This window comes from Amblyomma mixtum, chromosome 6 (assembly GCF_055824585.1).
Source record: "Amblyomma mixtum isolate Tamu chromosome 6, ASM5582458v1, whole genome shotgun sequence".
In the NCBI taxonomy this organism is placed as follows: Eukaryota; Metazoa; Arthropoda; class Arachnida; order Ixodida; family Ixodidae; genus Amblyomma; species Amblyomma mixtum.
In genome coordinates, this window is record NC_143017.1 from 118425925 (window position 1) to 118434614 (window position 8690).

At 44.3% G+C, this 8690-nt stretch overlaps 1 long non-coding RNA gene across 1 annotated transcript; it reads left to right on the plus strand.

Annotated features, from left to right (window-relative positions):
- The first annotated feature begins 48 nt into the window (after window positions 1–48).
- LOC149340180 (uncharacterized) lies at window positions 49–7981 on the plus strand. The gene is made up of 3 exons (XR_016283588.1): window positions 49–166; window positions 5547–5620; window positions 6736–7981. It is a non-coding gene; the product is annotated as an uncharacterized LOC149340180 (long non-coding RNA).
- Window positions 7982–8690: the final 709 nt, after the last annotated feature.

Sequence of the window (8690 nt, forward strand, 5' to 3'; positions counted from 1 at the left end):
TTTTTTTTTTTCAGTTTCGTTTCTATTCAGTTCGGCGGTAGTGGCGGCAGCGCGCGTAGTGTGTTCGTGTGGTTCATGTGATACGTGCGTTACAGTGATTTCTCTCTTGTCCTTACACCGACGCCTGATCACCTTGATTTCTCAACGTCTTGAAGTCTTCAGAGCCGTGAGAGTCACCTTTTCTTTACTTGTTGCCTTTAGCATCTTGCCTTTAGGAGCAGGCAGCGAAAAGCAGCTGACACCTATGCGCGCTCGGTTGAAGCGTAGTTCAAAGCCCATTATCTTTATGCAAAACACGGGCCTTTCCTAGACGCTTCAGTCAGAGCAAGTTCTGTAGATCAGGAGGAGCCTGCTAACGCCGGCAACTGCTTACTCGCTAAGTAAACTGCATAGCAGTCATTCAGCCGATTTTACTTGGTTTCAGGTTCAGTAGTGAGTCTTGACGCATGTGGTTAACGAGCACATGAACACCTACGGTGTGCCAACATGTAGCGAATTCCTATTCGATGTGCACTTGGTTAGAATTCCTAATTCGCACTTTGGGATCATACGTACCGTGTGTATGCACTGCATGCCAAAGGAGCGTTGAATGTATACGTATACATGCGTGGAGGTTCTTTTCATAGTACAATTTGCTGGATTATGCAAAATTCAGCGGAGTTTTATGCTTTTAAGCTAGTTCTAACTGACCTACTTTCAATTATTATTATTACTGCCTTTTGTTGATCACTCCGAACTGAAACATACAAACTTCCGATCCGAATATTGTTCACATTTCCGGATGTCTGGTCCCCTAGCTGTGTCATGAAGGCTGCAGGGCTAGCTGCACCATACCCTCTTTGTCTTGTCCAGGGTTCAGCAAAAGTCTGCCGTCAGGTGAAGGCCTTGATTTCTCTACCATCTCCAGTTGTTACGTGGGCTTTCTTTAAAAAAAAAAAAAAAATGGCTGTTCATGAGCTGCCCAGCGCTAAGTTCACAGCCAGTCTGCAGCTTCAGTAGCAAGAGAGATAATTAGCAAATATTATTTTGAAGGTTGCTGCAGTAGTTGCATGAAGCTGAAATAGCCCACGCCATGAACACTAACTTATTTCTTCAAACTTAAGGTTCACAAGGCGAAACAATAGGCACTTGTCAGGATGCACATTTCGCGGAAGCTCACCACTAATTTTTAAGAACAGGCCTTTAAAGATACGAAGATGGCTTTTGCGGAATAGTGTTAGAGGACGTCAGAAAAGTAGTGTATCCTGTTAACTAGTGGACCGATTAAGCAAATTCTTATGGTCAGCATGTGGTCGGCAGATGGTCGAAACTATCCGGAGCCCTCCACTATAGGCCATCTCTCATAGCCCGCACTTTGGGACGTTAAACCCCATAAACGGAATGTCTTAACTATTGCAGATAGGCATCTGGTTAAGATATATAAAGGTAACAACAGTAACAATAGTTTCATGAACGCGATTACCTTCATGCAGCGCTGTGGCTCACCAAAATTTGGCCATTTTTCGCATAATTCTAGAGTTATGCGCCCGCGTAGCGCGCAAAGCGATGCCCACCGCGCGGCGCACGTTTCACGTGACGTTCTTGGCGGTGATGGAAACATTTATTGCAAATTGACACCTTTAGCATACCGTGCCACCGTTACCGGTACCGGAGTACCGGGAGCCCGCCCGCAGCCAATGCGCATGCGCAAATTGCCTAGACGGCGCATAGCTCTATAGTAATGATCTTGCGCTGGTTCCGATTGGAAGTACAAGCGAGTAGGCGTTCCCAGTAATCCAGGGCCACCTCTGGCGCTTGGGGATGTGGGAATGAGGGTCAGGTGAGTCTCCAGGTTTGCCACAGAGCCAGTGGCGGTCCCAGCAGTTGGTTCTAGGGTGGGAGGACTGACTTCCGTATACCCCCCCAAAAAATAGAAACAACAATTTTTTATTTACACTCTATTTGTACAACAATTTTTGTGCACTTTGTTGTTGAAAAATCAATGGCGAACGATAAGATGTTATACCATAACTCATACATGATTTGAATGCTAACAGTTACGTGAACAACATTCATATGTAATTCATATCTATTTATGATTTATTTATGAATATTGCTCCCATAACCGTTAACTTATATAATTCATACATATTTACGCGGCGGTCGAATTTCGATCGAGGAACCCCAGGCAGTCGAAATTTCTGGAGCCCTTCGTTACGGTGTCCCTCATAGCTCGAGTCGCTTTGGGGCGTTAAACCCCCATAAAACAGACAAACAAAGCAGATATATTTATCTCACAATATTTCAAATTGAATGATAGTGCCAGTCATGAAGCGCAAAAGTAACTGTGGGGGCACGGCAGGACCACGATACCTTGACAATCACGTACGAATTGAAGTTGTATAACTACCAACCTATCGTATAACTAATACTGTTGTAAGACAGTATTAGCTTACAATGTGACTTACTCGCAATAGGAAAGTGGTGTGGAAAAATGGCAAGTGACTTCAAATATTGATAAGTGTAAGGTCATGTAATACCACATAGCTACTTCATCTGCAGTTCTCGTTTACATGCTACTAAAGCATACAAATATCTTGGATTACACCTGTCTGACGACGTTACGTGGTCAACGCATATCAACCACATCACTGCAGCATCGAGCCGATCCTTTGGCTATCGTCAACGCTCAATGAAGTTTGCCCCAGCACATGTAAAATTACTAGCCTACACCACATTATTGCGCCCAAAATTAGAATATGCGGCTGAAATTTAGAACCCATATGAGGAATACCTTTCTGAGAGCATAGAAACGATCAAAATCATGCCATTAGATTTGTTCATTCCGAATATGCATTCTACACAAGTGTAACCGATCTGAAGAACCGATCCAGCTTGCCATTATTAAAGCACCGCCAGAAACTAGCCAGTTTAGTCCTTTTTTCATCGTTTCTACTATTCATTTCCGTTAAGCACCTACGTCACAAAACACTCCTTGTTTTCAGCTCGTCACAAAAACAGTCAACAGTGGTCACACCCTTGCCCAAAAACACAAACATTTGCGCAGTCTTTCTTCACCTCAACAGCAAAAGATTGGAACGGCCTTCCCGATGCAGCTGTAATAATAGAAGACACGCTTGCATTCAAAGATAAGCTTGAATCTTTAGACACATTTTAGTTTCTCGTGTACCTTTCCCCTTTAACGTTGACCTACTGCACTTTGTTTTACTATGCAGTTTTTACTGTTCTCCAAACCGTTATTGAATTCTTACCCACCGTTCAGCGCCTCTTCCTGTCTTTTATTCTTGTCTTGTTTTTTTTCTTTTGTATTCGAAAGCATTTGAGCATTTTGCATTTTGATTTTCTGAGCTGTTTGCCTGTTTCATTTGTATCTTGAACCTTGATATTGGCATTGTACAGAATATGTTCGTTTTTTGTTGATATTTCTGTACAACCCACCCCTCATGTAAGGCCCCTTGTTTGGGGTCCTTGAGGCGCTAAAATAAATAAATAAATAAATAAACCTGTAGAACGTATAATTGTGTGGAATAAGGCAGCGGCTAACACGGTGAACGTCAGAGTAGGGGACTACTTGACGCATCACAGAAGAAAAAGCTTTCCATTTCTACGTCAGAAATCACATCTCGTCCTATGAGTGTGTGAAGGCTTTTGGGGTGGGTGGAGGGGGCGGTCGCCTCCCCCCCCCCCCCCTCCCTTAGGACCGCCACTGTACAGAGCTTGCAGGTGGAGGCAAATTGATCAGGAAAGCAGGCATAGAGGAGGGTGGGGTATGGGGTTGTGCATGTTTGTAGCCTGCTCCAGTGGGCGGCTGATTGCGAGGGTTGGGGCAGGGGGAGCATAAGCTCTCCTATTGTCGCGGTAATAGGTAAGGATGTCGCAAAAGGACAGCAGGCACTGTCCAGCATCCGAGGAAGGCCGTTTCTCCCCAGCCCAGAAAGTGAGACTTCGGGCCAGGGAGTGAGCCTCCTTGTTACCTCGAGGGCTTGCATGCGCAGGTGTTCATATAAGGGTGACGGATTGTCAGGGTTGCCATGGCCGGATCAACATAGGCTACAGTGGGGTCTTCTCCAAATTGTCTGTGCAAGGCTTACGCCCTGATTGTTCTGCAGTTCCCGTCCCTTTCTGCGTGCATGTTTTTAGGGAGGGGGTGCTGTAATTTTGGATCAAATCGTAGTAGGGAGCAATTGTACTAGAACTTTTTCTAGTAACGTTGGCAGGAAGGGACGTGCCTTCCGATGGGAGTCCTATTGGCGATGTGTGTAGAGAGTAGTGAGCGACCTTCTTGTGCTTGCCTCGGCAGGAGCAGCAAAGAGCAGCAAGCAGCGCAGTGTGGGTGAGACAGAGGTCATGTGGAAGTGTCTAGACCAATCTGTTGAGCCATAGCACCAACGGTTGTAGCGTTTTCGAAATTCTAAAAACAGATATGGCTATTACTAATCGTCAGCTACTAACTCTAGTTGCAACTAGGTTCCTATCTGCAAGTGAAAAAGTGAACTTCTAGGATTAGTTAACCAGCTTAGTAACAAGATTCACTCTTCCGACACCTGCCAACACTGTTATTACTTTGAAAAACAAACAAAAACACGCTTGTTTGGTTTGGTTTATTGAGGTTTTACGTCCCAAAGCGACTCAGGCTATGAGGGACGCCGTAGTGAAGGGCTCCGGAAATTTCGACCACCTGGGGTTCTTTAACGTGCACTGTCAAGAGGATCTGTCAAATTCCAATGTTCGCATGCACAGGCCCCGTGTGAATCGGAAGGCAGCACAAGCTCTTTTCATGAAGCATTGACTTTGCTGTGGATGAAAGTTGAATTTGTTAGGACAGGCCTATGTTTTGTTTGTTGTTTCTCTGCAGACATTTGACACGACTTCTCATGTGCAAAGCCATTGTATTAGTTGGGAATAACTGTGCTAACATTTCTTTCGTGAGCATGAACAGAGGTATGCTGAAACATGTGCCAGCAGAACTTTACTTTTACTACTGCACTGACATATGTGAAACATTTTTCAAAATACATTCTTTGCTTCTAGTCAGCCATGCTGAATACTGCAGTTTTTTTTATTCATGGCCTCTAGGTACAGTGATGCTGTGGTGCATTAAGAAACAGTCACGCAGGCATGAATCCAAGAGGGGCTGAGCACCCCTCCCCAACCCCCATTTTCTTGGCAGTGCTCCTTGTGGGCGTGTACTACCAGCACCATCTTGAATTCTCAAGGCCTGGGCGCTTTCCTTTCCCCCCGCTCTGACGTCAGCCACTTTGATCGCTGACCCCTCCGCATTCCTCCGACACGGAGACGTCTCCTTTCTTCCCTCAACCAGTCCTGTACCCTTCCGTAGTCGTGTAGCCGGACGTGTCAGCGTGCGCTGCTGCGTTCCATTGCTGTTGCGTTCTTGAGTGCTGGCTAGGAAATTGCTTGTGATCGTGATATCTAAATCTTTGAGTGTCCTGCACCTGCTGAGGAAACGATGGGTCGCTGCTGCGTGCCCAACTGCAAAGGAAACTATGACAACGGGCCAAAAGTGCACGTGTTTTCGTTCCCAAAAGATGCCCGTAGGATTACGTGGGAGCGTGCTGTTCGCTGCGACGACGTCGACACACGGACTCTGCGAGATCCTAAGGTATGTTGTATCTGCGCATCGAAGCTATCGTTGAAGACTAATAATTTATCACGGTGCTAAAATATGGACAAGGTGCAGTTTTAAAATTCATGGAACGTGAAATTTGCCCTAGACTGCTGGTATCAGTAAATATATCTTTTTCTCATATGTACCAGGCAGTGTTCTTGTGTGGTTGAATAGATACAATTTTTCAAGTTCAGTGTGGGCGTTCATGTCTTGGTTAATTAAATATGCCTCTAGGCAAAACAGCACAACTCTAAGAAAAATTGCAAATCTGCGTGAAAACATTCTAGCGTACATCACTCGCTCTCCAGAAATCTATAATGTTCCTCTTTCTCGAACTAACTATGGACATCACATGCTGTGTAATACACTTCCGAGGCTACTGAATTCATATCTCGCACAAGGCATGAGCATCTGTAATCTCTCACTGACTGACTGTAAGAAACTTATAAACTCTTGCACTCATTGAATTATTTTTTTTTCCCTCTTGAGAGATTTCTGCAAAAGGCTTCTGTATGTATGCGTTGTTTGTTATATATGTTTGCGGAACACCCACAAAATCATATACCAATATCTTCCAATGTGTGTGCGATCAATCGTTGTTTAAATTTATCAAGTATTTGCTAATTTATCAGGTTGTCTAACTTATTAAGCTGACTCATATTATCTGGTAACAGTGTAATAAGACACTGTGCATGTGTTTCCTCTGCTGCTGCCATTGTACCGAGACTGAGGGCCTTTGAAGCTGCTTTATGCAGCTTTTGCATCAGTTTCCACCATTTTCTTTAAATGGAGATAAAATCAAATCAATACCATCGAATTTTGCAGAAAGTATATATACGTTAACAAGATGTATTCTTACATCTTGGTTCAATGTTACAACTATATTTAGTGAGCATAGTGTTTTGGCTAAGGAATTCTCAGTATATTTAGGTAATTGAAGCTATTCTATGCATTTGCACAATGAATAGAGGCATCTATGACATGGGTGTGCAGTCTAGCATACAAGTAGCTGCACTAAACTTGGTTCAAACTTGAAATAAAAAAAAAAAGGGAACAGAAAGGGCATTATTTTGGTTCCTGAAGGACTTTTTTCCTCCGGTGCTTTTCAGGTGTGCGAGCTACACTTCAAACCCGAGTATCTCAGGAACAAGTCCGTGTACACAGACGCTGCTGGCAATACAATAGAAGCAGCCTTGGGCCTCACAAGGTTGACTCCAGACGCAGTACCCACGATTTTTCCAAACAGTCCTGCGAACCTGTCGGACAGAAAGCCAGTGCATGAGGAGCCGGAGGAAAAAAGCAAGCGCCTAGAACAAGTTCAGTTACAAGAAGCCATACAGCTTTCGATTTCTGCGCAAGAAGAAGAGGAGCGTGTCAACCACCTACCATCATGACTGCAAGATTTTCAAATTTCCGACTTCTGGACAATAACAAAAGGTGAAAAGTGTGTCCCATTTGTGCACGTTGGTGCCACTGCAGGGCCATCGGAGGTTGAGCGTTCTGTAGTTGTCAATGACCTCATGGAAATCACAGCCTTTTGGAAAAAAATCAAGCTCTCCAAAGATGAGGTCGTGATTCCAGTGAAAACGGACGTATATTGCCGGATTCTGTGCCCATGCTGCACTGAAGAAGCTACCGTGCGAAGCCTGCGCTGACAGCTTAACAACACAAGACAGAGAACTGGAGGCAAATGTCGTCATAAAAAACTTGACCAGAGTTGCCTCTCAAGTTCCCACAGCCAGTTGTCGTCAACGCTGTCTTGCATGCACAACTAGTACTTGAAAAACTGACAACTAAAGAGAACTCCGCCAGGTTTCAAGCCGCAGGCAACCAAAGACACATAGTTGTTGCCCTGACAAAGCGACTGCTTTCAGACAGTGAAGATTTAGATATTTGTAGCAATGGGCACCATCCTGACATTGTGCTGGAGAACATCTTGCGCACTGTTGCGATCACATTGTTGAAAAAACTACGTACTGGTAAAAACCGACAACTTGAGAACTGGGTTGTCAGCAGCAAAAACACAGAAAAGGAAGCTGAAAACCTTAAAATAGAATTGTGTGGGCTGGCGCACTAACGGAAAAAGCTTCTCCATTTGTAAATATGTGTATAATTTGTAAATGTGAATAAAGTCTTGTGGCCACCGTTCCTTTTGATCTCTGGCGTTTCTTTTACGGAAGTTTCAAATCTAGATATGCTACACGAAACACATAGTGCTAAAAGTTTCCAGCAATCCCCTTTATTAAGTATGATGAAAACCCACCCATTCTACGCATACGTTTCTTCATTTTAGCCCAATGCAATTTAATAGCAGGCGCGCAGGCCTTAAATTGTCTAGGTGGCTTTGGTACTACTCAGCAGCCCTCCTCCCTCTCCCATTTGATACGAGGGGGGGGACCGAAAAAATTTTTTTTTTTTTGTATAAACACTTTGTTTATTAACTTCTGCTCAAAATTCCTTCAGTCACCTTCAAAGTACTTTCCATGAAATGTGATGCATTTGTCAAGTCTTTTATCCCACTGTTTGAAGCATCTCTGGAACTCTCAACTTTGATATCGTCCAGTGCCCTTTGCGAAGCTGTTTGTACGGCCTCTACATCACCAAAACGCTTCCCTTTTAGATTTTTCTTCATTCTCGGAAAGAGAAAAAAGTCGCACGGGGCTAGGTCTGGTGAATATGGAGGGTGGGAAATAACAGGCCATCCCAGAGAGGCCAAACAGTGGGTCACTCGTAAGGCCGTGTGTGCGGGGGCGTTGTGATGAAGGAACCAGTCACCTGATCACCAAAGTTCCGGGCGTTTCCTCCGCACATCCTCTCGCAGACGTCTTAAAACTTCGAAATAAAAGTGCTGGTTAACAGTCTGGCCAGGGGGAACAAATTCTTGATGCACAATTCCACGAACATCAAAAAAAGGCAACGATCACAGTCTTCACATTCGACTTCAACTGTCTTGCTTTTTTTTGGTCTGGGAGAGTTGGGAGACTTCCACTGGCTTGACGCTTACTTAGTTTCTGGTTCATACCCATAACACCAACTCTCATCACCTGTAATGACTTTGGTCAAA